This window comes from Neltuma alba, unplaced genomic scaffold (assembly GCF_004799145.2).
Source record: "Neltuma alba isolate B1F8T4 unplaced genomic scaffold, ASM479914v2 tig00010356_pilon, whole genome shotgun sequence".
Lineage (NCBI taxonomy): Eukaryota > Viridiplantae > Streptophyta > Magnoliopsida > Fabales > Fabaceae > Neltuma > Neltuma alba.
The window spans coordinates 13,051-28,374 of record NW_021635265.1 but is presented as its reverse complement, the minus strand read 5'-3'; the positions used below and the strand labels follow the sequence as shown (position 1 = coordinate 28,374).

Here is a 15,324-nt window from a genome sequence, read left to right as displayed (position 1 = left end):
TCCTAAAGATGAGAAAGAAAGTTAAAGCATTTTCAAGGACTAAACTGCAAAGTAAAAGTTTTAAGGGGCTAAAGTGTAATCAAAGTTAAAGGCTCCAGTAAAGTCTTAAAGGCCAAGAAAGAGAAAAGAAGCTAGATACAGGCCAAAGGTTAAGTTAAAAGCCTCAAAGAGATAGTTTTATAAGGTTGAACCTAAGTAGGGATAAGCCGTAAATTAAGAAAGTTACAGCCATTCGGGGTAAAAAATGAAAAGTACATAGAAAATTCTAAGAAAATCTCAAAAAATGGAAATAATATTCTAAGACTCTTTTATCAAGAGAAATGACAAAAATATCCCTGAAACAGCTTAAATGGAATTTATAAAGTTATGGCCAGTAAAAAGTACACTTTTTAAGGTAATTATTTAAAATAGCAAGAGACATAAAAAATATATGCAAAAATGAGGTTAAATGATTAAAACGTTATACTAATTTAAAAAATTAGTCTCACAATAAAAAAGGCCAATGGAATGGCTTTAATAAATATAAAGCCAGTTATACTGTTAAAAGGATATTTTAGTAAATGATTTTTATACAAGGCTTAAAGGAAGTGTTATGGCTTGAGAAAATTCATACGTATTCTCTAGAATTAAAAGGAATTTGTGGAGTAGACAGAAGAATTTTCTAAGCTCTGAAAGGCCATAAAGAAAGTCAGAAAAATGTGAGCCAAGTAAAGTAGGAGGAAACTTAGGGAACAAGTTTTGATCCAATAGCTAGGATCTAATCTTGTCACATTCAGTAATATGGTAATTAGGAATAAAGATATTTCTAAATATTCAAAGGCCAAAAAGAATAAGGAGATATAGGAGATTTATGGTGGAAAATAATTATTATAATTTTCCAAGTTGATTATGAAAAGTTTGACTAATTACAAAAAATTGGTCAAGAATAATTATGGAAAAATATTTTTAAGCCTCAAAAAATTTAGAAAAAATAAGGAAAATGTTCCTTCGGATTTATATGAGATTATAAAATTGGTTTTATGACCAAATTACTGTTAGAAAAATTACAAAGGAATTTAAGGATGATTTAAGCTAGTTTAAGGCTTTTTATTTGGAAAATTCCAAATAAATATTGGGAAGGAGAATAAAATTTCCAAAAAATTCTTATGATATCCCAAAGAATTATAAAAGATTATGAAATTAAAAGAAGACCCTCAAATATCCAAGATTTTTCCTAATTCCTTTGAAAATTGGAAAAATCAATAAAGAGAAAGAAATTAGTTTTCCTTTTTAGTTAATTATTGGGAAATTAATTTTGAGATAAGAGGAAAATTTGGGAAGATAAAAATAAGGAGAATAAATTATGGATTTGACAAAAAATAATTACAAAGGGCAGAGCACTGTAATTATAGAAAAGGAATTAAACCTAGAGTCAAGATGTACCGATAAAGCAAGACTAGAGTCTTGCAATTCAAATAGCCCATAATTTTCCACTTGTCAAGCCCATAATGGATGGTAATTAAAGTTGCCAAGTGTCAAGTCTTGAATGGAGAGGATTTTGACTTTTGGAAATTAATTACCATTAGAATTTCTTAATTAAGAGAGAGGTTATAAGGAAGAATAGGAAGGTGACACATGGCATAGCAATTAATTGTGGTAGGTGGGTGGTTGAGATATTTGTTGAAGCTTTTAATGAGTTCTTCTTACCCCATTTTGCTGATTATGGTTCAGCCAACAGAGAGCAAGAGAGGAAAAGAGTGATCTTGAAGTGCAACTAAGGAAAAAACAACCATCTTGGATCAAGTAAGCTTGGAATTAAGGTTAGTAGTTGATTTTATGTTATTTCTTGCTTGATTCTCTTGAGTTTGATGGTTGAAATTTCTAATTCTTCTCTTTTTATTGTGCTGGCTGAAATGAGAATGAGAAGGGAGGGAAGTTTTGGTTGCTAGACATAGTTAGAATACTTAAAATCATGGTAGTTTCAAGTGGTTTGGTGTTATTTTTGAAAGATTTCATGGTTGAACTTTAAGGGATATGTTTTGACTACTTCAAGAACCATAACCTAGGATGAGATTTTCAATGTTTTGATGCTTCCATTATGTTCAAAATGAAAAATGGTGTAGGATAAACCTAAAGAACAAAGGTTGGAAGCATTAGAACCAAAGTTGTAATTTTTGGATTTTAAACCCTAATGGTTTAGTCATTTCAAAACTAGAAGAAGGAATTTTCTTTTATTAAATCTAAGTAGATATTTGGAATCTACATGAAAAATCACATAGGAATGGGTCAAGAGAGAATTTTTAGGGTTAAGGGAATAAACTCTAAAAATTCTAAGAACAAAGATGGAAGCTTTAAGGGGTTTAGGAGTTACTTGAATTATGTTGTTAATTTTATATAGAATGGTTGGTAACCTTGCTACCCTTTTTGTGATATATCATGATTAGGGTTTGTTAATTGTGGAGAAGAGGAAGAAGGTTAAAGAATTAAGAGCATTTGGATTAAGGTAGTAAGATTTAATTAACTTTAATGTTGAGCGTTGCATTGATTGCTATGCAATTTCATGTGCTATTATGTGATTGAGCTAGATGATGATGATGATGATGATGATGATTGTGTAGCTATACTTCTTGCTTTATATGCCTTGGCTATTGCATGTTAGAGTGCTACATGTATGAGGTAAAGTAGTTCCCTATTAATAGCAAAAGGTTGGAATGCTTTTAATTGAGGCATGTTGATGTTTTAGTTGATTGATCTTGCTATTGGGATTTCATTGAAATGTCATCCCCCATATGTAACCTAACATTTTAGGGACTGAATCATCAAAAGGGAGGCTACAAATCTAAGGATAAATATGGTGATGAACCATGAGGAAACATTTATATTTGGTGATGTATAAGTATCTATGGTTGGTGCTGTAATCCCTAAGCAAGACGCCAAATTAGAGCTACATTTTTATTAAGTTTCCGAATGAATTTCTTCGTAAAATTTGGTATGCATAAAGTACATGTCAAGATCTTCAAATCAATAGTCATCATGTTAAAAAAGTCCAACTACATGATTTTTAATGATTTTTTAAAATTAAGGTTTAGAATCTGAAAAAAGGGATTTTGCCAAATGGACAGAGGTGACTTCCACAAAAACTTGACACTTGTTCAAATGGAATTGATTTACAAGACTATTTTTCCTTGAAAGAGCATTCAAATAACATTTTATAGAAGTTTGAACCACTCTATTTTGATTATTCTAAATTAAGTTATGAATTTCTGATGTTGGACCAGAAAAATAGATTTTTACTCGGTGAACAGTAAAAATCTGAAGATCAGTATTTTTCATGGATTTTTGAGTCCAAGACCATCCAATGTGGTCTAAAATGGTTCTAATTGAACTCTAAGTCGATACGATAGTAAGGTGTGACAAATCTCCCTTCTCCTCCACCACTTTTGTGATACCTAGCAGCTTCTAGAAGAATGAGGTAAGGATGATGCAAGAAGATGATGCAATGATGATGTAAAAGTCAACTTGAAGTTCCAAGATTGCCCTTACTCTTTCTCTTAGCCACCAAGGACATTTTGGTCCACTTAAACTAAAGTTTAGACTATAAATATCCCACCTTAGAAGAGTATTTTGGCAGCCATTTGTAGAGGGATAACTCTGCTAAAAATTAGAGAGAAAAACGTGGGGTTGAAGCCAAGAAGAAGGAATAAGATTCAAGCTCCAAGATCAAGGTATGTGATAATTATAGCATCTGCCTTGATGCTTATTTCAAATAAGTTACTATTTGTATATGATTCTGAAATTTGGCATGATTAAAGTACACTCTATAAGCTTTAAACCCATAGGCAGAACACCTTATTTGGATATGTGTACGATTTATGGTGATTTTTCAAAGTTAGGGCTTGAAATCTAGAAATAGTGTTTAACCTTTGGAAGAGTGGCAAATTCTGTACAATTTTGGTACTGTTTCATATAGAATTGTTCCTAAAAATATTTTTTCTTTAAAGAGAACTTAAGGAGCTTTCAGTGAGACTTAGAACCACTCAGTTTTGATTCTTCTAGAATTAATTATGAATTTTCAAAGTTGAGCAAAAATTCTGGAATTTCTGTGCGAACAGTATTTGTGAAGCAAAATTTTTAGATTTGATCTTCTTGAATCTAAGACCATCCAAAGTGGTCCTAATTGACAAGAAATGGATCTTAAGGATGGAAAATGATGAGGTTTATATTAGAAAAGTTAGAAAGAAAACCCTAAAACCAAGAGAAAGGGTTGAGGTTCAAGAGAGCTAGTCTTGAACATTATGTAATCTCTTACTCCTAATAGATTGAATGATCAATATTGCTATGTTTAGGATCTTGAAGCATCTAAGAGGATGTTTGATTGTTGTTGATCGAAAGCTCTTATGGTTGGAAAGTCAAGGGAGTCAAAGAAAAAGTAAGAGGAAAGCTTGAAGTCCAAGGTAGTGTGAACTTACCCTTTATTTGCTTGATGTGGTATGCTTATCTGTTGGTTTATATTTGTTGATGTTTGAATGATGTTGTGACATGATGATTGTTGCTGAAAATGATGTTTTTAATATGTTTTCATGGCCATGTATTTTTATACCAAACATAAAGCATGATGGCATGTTACTAGTTAACTTAAGTTTATGGAAAACTACATACCATAGTCCTTTCGGGGACATTCAATAAAATTGGAACGATGCAGAGAAGATTAGCATGGCCCCTGCACAAGGATGACACGCACAAATCGAGAAAACTACATACCATACGTTAGCATCTATCTTGTGCATGTACGTGATAATTTTGCTACTGAGATTGCTTTGAATCTCACCCCTCTCTAACTAACCATTTAGGTCAACCATCAATGGGCAATAATGGCATGAGAAGCAAGGAGAAGAAAGTGAAGAATTATTCATGTTAATGAATGAGATTGTTGATGAATGTGTAATTCTCTTATTTTGTAAATTATGTGTATGGATGCCAAGGATGTCATGTATTTAATTATAATGTTTATGGCATGTATAGAAATGTATGAGAATGAATGGGAAAGAGTAAACCCAAGTTATGTATGTCAAAGAAAGAAAAAGAATTAAAGTAAAGAGTGGTTAAGGGATAAAACGTAAGTCCTGGGGCAATGAATTTGTAGCTCCATTTTGACCTATCAAATGAATGAGTTAAGTCACGAGATTTGGTAGACTTATATTAGACATCCCAAGCTTTAAAATAAGAGGTAGATCATCTCAATTGGATATGTACACAAAGAGATACAAATTTCCAAATTTGAGGCACAGAATCTAGAAGTTCCTGATTTTCCCAAATGAACAGTAATATTTATTGATTAAATTGTACGAATTGGGTAAAGATAAGTCCAATTAGATATTTTTTCCTAAAGAGCTTTCAAATAGTTTTTGGTATAATTTTAGAACACCTCAATATGTTTTTTATGGAATTATTTATGAATTTTTAAATTTGGGCCTGTAATCTGGAATTTAAATAGTAAATAGTAACCCAAGTAATTATGTTGAATTTTTAAATCCACGGGCTTGTGTCATGATCTGCTTGAACTATAATGCTTATGAATGCGTATTCTGAGGGGTAAAATGAAGGACATTCCATTTTAGTATCAGAGCAGAGGTTCTAGCAAGTATCTAAAGAGAGCAAAGGTTCTAATAAGTGTTTAAACAGAACAGAAGTTCTGGTAAAGGTTCTGACCAAGGTGTAATTAGAGTATTGGTTCAAGCAAATCCTAGTATAAGAGAAAACCTAAATAGAAAAATAACGAGTTGGGCTAAGAGTGTCACACCTTACTATTATATCTATTTAGGTTTCATTTAAAACCACTTTAGACCACATTGGATGGTCTTGGGCTCACTTTTCACCTTAAAAACGCTAAATTTCAGATTTTTACTGTTCAACGGGTAAAAATCCAGTTTTACTAGCCCAACTTCAAAAATTCATAACTTATTCCAAAAAAATTCAATTGGGGTGGTTTAAAATTATATTTAAAGCTATTTAAGTCCTCTTTCAAGGAAAAATAATCTCATGATCCAATTCCTTATGAAAAAGCGTCAGGTTGTTGTGAAATGCAACACTATCTATTTGCCAAAAACCCTTTTTCCCAGATTCTGACCTTTAACTTTGAAAAATCATTAAAATTTATATACTTAGCCATTTTTAACATATTACCTATTAAAATGAAGATTAGGACGTTATCTATAACCATACCAAATTTTGTGATTAAACACGTCTGGGAGCATAGTCAAAAAGTCACGTGAACATGGCAGAGTCAGTGTACTTACAGCACTATTAGTTTAATATATACATAACCAAAAAGGGTCCACAAATTTTATGGCAAAACACCATACTTTAGCCTCCAATCTGCAGCTTGCTCATAGTAGTTTCAAGCCCTAAAATGTTAGATTATATTTGGGGGATGATATTTTCAGAAATCCCAGTAGCAAGATCAATCAACCAAACATTAACATGCATCATTATAAAGCATTTCAACATTAGCTATCATAGGAGAACTAATCTTTTATAAATAGGAAACCTCAACATGCAAGGCCATGGAAACAAATGCAAGGAGCAACCATATAACAACATCATAGTTCAACCATATAATAGCAAGCATACATGCCATAAATAACAATGCAAAATTAACATTAATGGCTAATCAGATCCCACTACCTTGATCCAATGCTTTTTTGTTTTTCTTGTTGTTCCTTCTTGCTTCCACAAGTGCCAAACCCTAACATGGCAATCCACAAAAAGGGCAGCAAAAATCACCAACCATTCCTCATAAAATCAATAACATATCTCAAGTAACTCCTAAACCCCTTAAAGCTTCCATTCTTGTTCTTGAATCTTTAGAGTTGGTTTCCATAAACCCTAAAAATTCCCTCTTGACTCAACCCCACATGATTTTTCATGTAGATTTCAAATATCTACTTGGATTTAACAAAATAAATTTTTCTCTTTGAGTTTCAGCTTGGCCGAACCCTTAGGGTTTAAAACCCAAAAATTGCAACTTTGATTCTATGGCTTCCAACACTTGTTCTTTAGGTTTACCCTACACTATTTTTCATTTTGAACACAATGGAAGCCTCAAAAATTTGAAAAACATATCCTAGGGTTCAGATCTTGCTTTGGCCGAAAATAACACTCAAGGAAATAACCATGAAAAATACTTCAAAACCAACTATAATCACTTGCAAACACAAGGATCTAACTTGTGTTGTTATGTCTTAGCAAGTGTGATGAACAAAACTCCCTTCCCCTTTTATTATTCAGTTCGGCCAACCATTAGAGAGAGAGGGGATAGATTTTTCAACCATAAAAGAGAAGGAAAACAAGGCAAGAACACATCTAGAACTAAGAACTCACCATGAATCCTTGATTGAATGACCAAAGTTGATAGCTTTTCCTTGGTTCTCCTTCAAAACCTTCTCTTTTCTCTCTTCCTCTCACTTGGCCGAAACTTTGATCAGAAAAATGGGGAGGATGAGCTCATTAATGCTCACAAAATATCCCATCTACACACATTAATGAGAAGCCAAGTGTCAAGTGCCTACTTAGTCTTGCATTTTCCCTTTTAATTAACTTAATGACAATTGAAATTAATTTCAAAAGTCAAGATCCTCTCCATTGGTAGCTTGACACTTGGAAAGCTCTAATTACCATCCATTAAAGGCTTGACAAGTGGCAACTTATGGGCCAAGCAAAGTGCAAGACTCTACTTCTTGCTTTATCGATGCACTTTTACTCCGGGTTTAACTTCTTTTCTATAATTACAGTACTCTAGCCCCTGTAATTATTTTCTGTCAAATCCATAAATTATTCTCTTCATTTTTATCTTTCCAAATTGCCCTCTTTGTCTCAAATTTAATTTTCTAATAATTAAATAAAAAGGAAAACTAATTTCCTTCTCTTTATTGATTTTTCCCAGTTTCCAAAAGAATTGGAAAAAATCTTGGACACTTGAGGGTCTTATTATAATTCGATAATCTCTTATAATTCCTTGAGATATCATAGGAATTTTCTTGGGATTTTATTCTTCTTAAAAATATTTATTTGGAATTTTCCAAATAAAGACCTTAAACTTGCTTAAATTGCCCTTAAATTCCTTTGTAATTTCTCTAAGGGCAAATTGGTCATAAAACCAATTTTATAATCCCATATAATTCTCAAGGAACATTATCCTTATTTTTCCTTAATTTTCTGAGACTCTAAATTATTTTTCCATAATTATTCTTGACCAATTTTCCTTAATTAGTCAAACTTTTCATAATTGGCTTAGAAAATATAATAATTATTTTCCACCAAAATTCTTCTATTTCTCCTCGTCATTTTTGGCCTTTAAATATTTAGGAATTCCGTATTCCTAGTTGCCATATTACTGGATATGACATTTCTCCCCCTCTAAATAAATTTCGTCCTCGAAATTTAAAATATATGTTATTGGAAAAGTTCAGGATACTTTTCCTCTGTCTTAGTCTCTATCTCCCTCATAGTTCTAGTATAAGACCTTTCCAAACAATCTCGACTAATGGAAACTGCCTGTTTCTCAGCTCTTCAACTTTCTGATCAATGATTCGCTTTAATCTGATCTCAAAGACGGGTTGTCTTGGAGCACAATGTCATCATAGTTTGTGACATGTGTCGGGTCTAAATGGTACTTCTTTCATTGGGAGTTATAGAAGACATCATGAATTTGACTTACATACGGGGGAATGGTCACTTATAACCTATTGGTCCAGTCTTGGACAAAATTTGAAACAGTCCATTGTAGTTTGAACTTAACTTCTTAAGGTTTAGGGATCGACCGACTTCCGTTGTTGGTTACATTTTAATCACCAACCTCAATCTTTAATGGTCTCCTTTAATATCTGAGTAGTTCTTTTGTCTACTTTGAGCCGTTAGAAGTCTTTGCTAAATAACTTTAGTCTACTGGGAAGTCTGATCCACTATATTAGGACTATACTTACTTCTTTCATTGAACTCTATCTAGCACAAGGGAGATCTATGTTTCCTCCCATAGAGTGCTTCATATGGCGCCATTCAAATACTTACATGGAAACTGTCATCTTAAGCGATTTCGGCTAACAGTAAGTACATACCCTAGTTACTGCCGAAATCAAGTACATATGCATGTAGCATATCTTCTAACATCCATATCATTCTCTGTATCTGCCCATCTATCTCAGGATGGTAGGCTATACTGAAGTTGAGAGCAGTGTCCATTTCTTTCATAAGGACCTCCAAAACTTCAAGTAAATTTCAGGTCTTAGTCTGAAACTATACTGCTTAGGATACTTGACAGCCTAACAGCTTTCTTAAGTTTCATCTTCCATTATCTGCTAGACTTATTACATTCTTGCCAAAATAGCTAACATTTCTGGCTTTTGCACCCTCTTACATTACTTCCCAGAGGTTACCTATCACTGGGTTACTCTTACCCAGGCACACTTAACTGAACAGTGCTGACGAGAAACTGAAGCACTGTTTTTGATAGGCTCAACCCTGGTACTTTGCTGTCTTAGACCCCTTTCTTAATCTATCTTTAGTTGGGTCTTTTTTTTAGCTTACATTCTTGTTTCTTGCCTCATCTTAAGGATTTGCTTGTCGATGCCCAGTCTGTTTCTGTGTCACATGGAGTTCTTCCTGTATCTAGAGCTAGCCTAAATGTCTCTTTTCCAGGTCTTACGGCTCTAACTCCTCTAACTTTGGCTTTCCTCTATTAATCAGAAGGAAATTGAATCCAGCTTAATCAATGATGAGGTTATCTGGAAGGAAATCATGGGTATTCTCTCAGTACTGGTTTACAACCGAAGGAGGTTTCCACATCCTCAACTCATCCCTGGTCCTCATCTTCCCAAATAGGTACCAAGCTCTGGGAGACTTAGACCATAGGACTAAGTGAAGTCATCTCCACTCAGTTGGTCACCATACCAATAATTCTCCAAAACTATTCCAAGAACCAATACCATTTTCTTAAGCCTCCTGTCAATTCCCCAGGCCACTTATTCGTCTCTTAGGTGCCTAAGCCAATCTGTCTTAGGAGTTCTCTTACTCTTCCAGCTGCTCTTACCATCTCTTACTACTTTAGAACAGTATAGAAATAGGACTTATGCAACTTCTCTTTCCTCTACTTTGCTTTTTAATATGAGCATACTCTAGCATACACAATGTCTGGTGTTTTAATGCAGGGAGTGTAAGCTCTTACTGGTCGCTATGTCCGTAGCATGCCAACCAGACATCTTATCCCTACAAGAGGGAGCCTCTTTTTCTGTTCGCAGCTGCTTCTAGAAGTCATAGGGAGAGGACTTTTGAGGTTCTTTTTCTTTCTGCTTACTCTAGTACTCTACTAAGCTCAGGTACATCTAAGCCTAGCTTCATTCTTGGCTAGTCATACTTCCATTAGGTAAGATCAACTCCACTTGCCTTGCCTCGGCTGCTTCCCTTTTCTCGATCGGATAGGGCATTTTGCTCCATCTTGAGCAACATCAATTCTAACTTGGAGGACCAATTCCCATTTTCTCTAGGCAAATTCCTGGCCAAGAACTTATCCCTTGAAAAGGGTGCCTCTCAACCTAAACTCCAAGCGACTGAGTATCTCTTAATATTAAGGGGAATATGCCAACCTCTAAGCTAGTTCCCTGCATAGCCATTTGTCTCATTGTAACATTCAAACTTTTAAGCCTAGAAGTACTAGAAATAGCCTGAATTGGATAGGCTACTAGACTCCTTTTGAGCAAAAGTCCCAAAGATGTGAAAGGAAGTCAAAGCAGTTTCAGGGACTAAACTGTAAAGTGAAAGTTTTCAGGGACTCAAGTATAATCAGGTTAGAGGCTCCAGTAAAGTCTCGAAGGCCCAGAGAGAGAAAATAGGCTAGATACAGGCCAAAGGTTAAGTTAGAAACCTCAAAGAGAGGATTATATGAAGCTAAGTCCAAGCAGGGACTAAACCGTAAATTCAGAAAGTTATGACCAACAGGGGTAAAAATGGAAGAGTATACAGAGAATTCCAAGAAAATCCCAAAAAATGGGAAATAATATTCTAAGGCTCTTCTGTAAAGAGAAAAGATGAAAATACCCCTGAGGCAGCTTAAATGGAATTTATGAGGTTATGGCCGGTATAAAGTATACTGTTCGAGGTAATTAGTTAAAATAGCAAGAGACCTCAAAAATGTATACAAAAATGTGGTTAAATGTGGTTGTACTGATTTATAAAATTAGTCTCGCAACCAAAAGGCCAATAGAGTGGCTTTAATAAATTAAAAAGTTGGTTTTGCCGATAAAAGGGTATTTTAGTAAATGAATTTTTACGCAAGGCTTAAAGGAAGTGTTATGGCCTAAGAAAATTCATAGATATTCTCTAGAATTAAAAGGAATTTATGGAGCAGACAGAAGAATTTTCTGAGCCCCGGAAGGCCATGAAGAATTTTCTGAGATTCTCCACTTTCTTTGCTTCCATCTTCTTACCCTTCTTCATGCATGCTTTCTCCTTATCATTTAACCTAATATGGTTGGTTAACGGAGGGGTGAGATTTGGGAAAATCTCTGTAGCAAACGATACCATCAATATATGTGAGATGAATGCAAGTGTATAATATGCTTCATTGATTATCTTTATGTCAATTTAGTGATCTAACCTTATGCTCAATGTCTGCTACTACATCCTTGGACATGAAATCATCAAGAGACAGAATATACATCATTCATAGATAGCTCATATAATCACATTTAGCATTATGCAAATCAATACAGCAAGCATAAACATGAAGCACATAAGATAGGCAAGTTTACTACCTTGTACCATAAGCTTTCCTCTTGCTTTTCCTTTGACTTCCTTGACTTCCCAACCATGTGGGCTTTTGGTCAACATCACTTCTCATACTTAAACATTTCAATCAGCAGTGCCACTTTGGATGGCCATAGATTCAAGAAGATCAAATCTAGAATTTTTGCTTCGTGGGTAATGTTCATTCAGTATTTTTAGAATCTTTGCACAAGTTTGAAAATTTGTAATTAATTCCAGAAAAATTGAAAATAAGTGGTTCTTAGTCCTACTAAAAGCTTCTTAAGTTCTCTTTAAAAGAAAAATAGCTTTAGGAACCAATTTGGTGTGAAACAATGCCAAAATTGTATGGAAGTGTCTACTGTTCCAATGGTCAAAAACTATTTCCATATTTTAAACCCTAACTATGAAAAATCACCATAATTCGTACATGTATGCAAAATAAGTGTTCTACCTATAGATTTAAATCTTATGGAGTGTACTTTAATCATACCAAATGCTAGAGTTAGATATGAATAGGAACTTAATCAAAATAGGCATCAAGATAGGTGCTAGAATCATCACATACCTTGATCTTGAATCTTGTTCATTCTTCTTAGCCTTTACCCCCACGTTTTTCTTTTCATTTTTATCTCTGATTTTCTGCAAAGTTTCCCCTCTATAAGTTCTTACCAAAATGCTCTTCCAAGGGGTTATTTATAGCTAAAATTATGACAAGGGTTGTCAACTCTGCCCTTGATAAAATGTGACAATTCCAAAGGCCACTTGTCCAAGCTTAATTCTTCTTCCACAAGAGCTTGCCAAGTGTCATCATGACATCATACCCTTGACATCATCAAACTTCTTTCTTGCCTCACCATGCCATGTGGCAAAATCTTATGGAAAGGAAAGGAGAATATTAGATCTTGACCCTTGGATTAAACTTGAACTCCGATCCAAGTTTTTTTCTAGTTTACTTGGCTCATATTTATCCGGCTTTTTAATGGCCTTTTGGAGCTTAAAAAATTATTCTATCTACTCCATATACTTCCTTTAATTATAGGAAAATTTTACAAATTTTCTTGGGCCATAACTCTTCTTTTAACTATTTCTTTTTGAATTTCTCGTAAAATGCCTCTTAGAGGCATAACTAGACTTTATATTTGATTAAAGCCACTTTACTGGCCAACTTGTGATGGGACTAATTTTCATAAACTTTTTTAACCTCTTAACTATTTATTCCCCATTTTTAACTACATTTTTTAGGCCTACTCATGGCTCAAATAATTGCATCTAGATAATTACCTCAAACTGAGCCACTATATTGAAAATTTCATTAAAGCTACTGTAGGAGCATTTTTGTCATTTATCTTTCTCAAAAGGCCTCTACACACCATTTCCCATTTTTTGAGATTTTTTTAAAATTTTCTGTATACTTTTCATAATTATTCCTATGGCCCATAAGTTTATGAAATTATGGTTTGCCCCTGCTTGGGCTCAATCTCATGAATCATTACTTTTAGGCTTGTACTTCAACTTTAGGCCTACACCTAATCTTTTTTTTTTTTTTTGAGCTCTTGAGACTCTTCTGGAACCCCTAACTTTATTTATATTTTTTTTTCTAGAAACTTTCTCACTTTGCAGTTTAGTCCTTATTCCCGTTCTCGCTTTCTTTTACATCTTTGGGACTTTTGCTCAAAGGAGCTTGGTAGCCTACCTTCTTTAGGCTAGTGTCTAGGCTTCTAGGCGTAAAAATTGAGATGTAACACTTATAGTACTTAATATCTTATGTTTAAAGTTCTTGTTACTACTAAAACAAACATTAAAGGTAAATTGCACCAAATATTATTTTAAATGAAAAATAAATCCACTAAAATTAATTTAGAATATCGATTGCCGCTGAATCTGCTACTTATATCTCATTTTGCATGTGGATTAGTGGTGCAAATATGGGTCGGTGAGCGGTGATGCCAGGTGTCATAATGGCTTCCATACCCATCCACACAAAATATGAACGAGAAAATTACTGTAGAGTCCCACAGAAGACAATTTACTACCAGAAGGTCCCATGAAATCAGAAAATGTATATGAGGTCCCAAGGGACCTTATAGCAAAAAATTTGAAACTTGCAATTACTTTCTTGCCCTTTTGATTATAGAAAGTAACCGAAGCACACTCAAAATCGTTTCGGTTTTCATCTTCGCGAAATCGGCTGCGCGCTCACACTCCGTCGCCCGCTCACACTCCGTCGCCCGCTCACACTCCACCGCCGTGTCGTTGGTGCTTTATCCTTGTGTGCTCCGACAGGTTCAATCTTCGGCGAGGTCTGTTAGTTTCTGGTTGGTACATTGTCGGTCGCTGCTCCGCATTCGGTCACTCTCTGGTCCAACGCCTTCAATCCCCTGCGCGGTCCATCGGTCTCGGGTCTGCACGCCGTCAGTCTGTCGTCCGCAGTCCGTCGGTCTCTCGTCCGCCCGCCGTCGCCGTCTTCTCCGACGCATTGAACGGTTTCAATCTCCAGCACGGTCCGGCCGACTCTGGTCAGCACTCCATCCCTCTCTGGTCCGCACTCAGTTGCCGTCTGCTCCGACGCCGTGAACTCTCTGGTACAGTCCGGTGGTCTCTCTACTAACGCCTCAATCTCCAGACAACTAGTCTCTCTCGGTTAGAATATTTGACAATTTGAAGCTTCTTGGTCATATTTTGAAAAATGTTTGGTTTGGAATGTTTGAACATTTGAATTGTTGATTGTTCGTAAAAGCTGCTCGATGACCTGAAGTGGTTTGGAATGTTCGGTTGTTTCGTGTGTTTATATATGGAACCAGTGATAACCGTGACTTGTATTTTCACTGTGAATGTGGATATTACAATGATCTGACATGCGAATAAAAGTTAGGGGCAAAAGTTGGGGCTGGTTGGTACAAAGTTATATTAGAGATCAGTTTGAAGAACACTGGTTAAAATTGTCAAAAATTTGATTTGGTAGAGCTTTTTAAATGCAGCAATCAGTTATTGTTAATATTGCTGAATTAAAAGGAGAACTTTATGTAATTGATTTGTTCGGCAATAAAATAATAAAGGTTTTGTTTGGCTTTTTATGGTGGGCTCCATGGTGGAATGTTAATTTGGCCATAAGGTCAGAAAGGGAATTGCTTGTTGGATATAGCACCTATTGGCTCTATACTATAACCAATGAAGGGAAATTCATTCTGGTGGATTGATTTGTGATCCATATTATTTACTGCCGTTCATTGCTTTCTGTCATCCAAAGGGATATATTTTGATTTTGTTGATTAGTGAATAATTTGGTGGTGTTGAAGATACTTACTATTTTAAAATATATGTTGATGACAGTAATTTTTTTCCTTTTTGCAGTCGAACAAAATGACTAAAAAGAGTAAGAGTAAAGATGGACAAAGGGCTAGGAATTTCTCCGGATACATATTATTCACTGAAGAGTTTTATGAGCAGAACAAGAAGAAGTTTAAGTCTTTTGAAGAGGGCACTAACTCTGTGGCTTGGGGTGAAGGCTTTAACAGAAGAGGAGAAAGAACAATATGGTGAAAGGGCTAA

At 34.8% G+C, this 15,324-nt stretch overlaps 1 non-coding gene across 1 annotated transcript; it reads left to right on the top strand.

Moving 5' to 3' along the window:
* Positions 1-4,642: 4,642 nt before the first annotated feature.
* On the top strand, positions 4,643-4,745 carry LOC114755957 (U6 spliceosomal RNA). The gene has a single exon (XR_003741379.1). It is a non-coding gene; the product is annotated as a U6 spliceosomal RNA (small nuclear RNA).
* Positions 4,746-15,324: the final 10,579 nt, after the last annotated feature.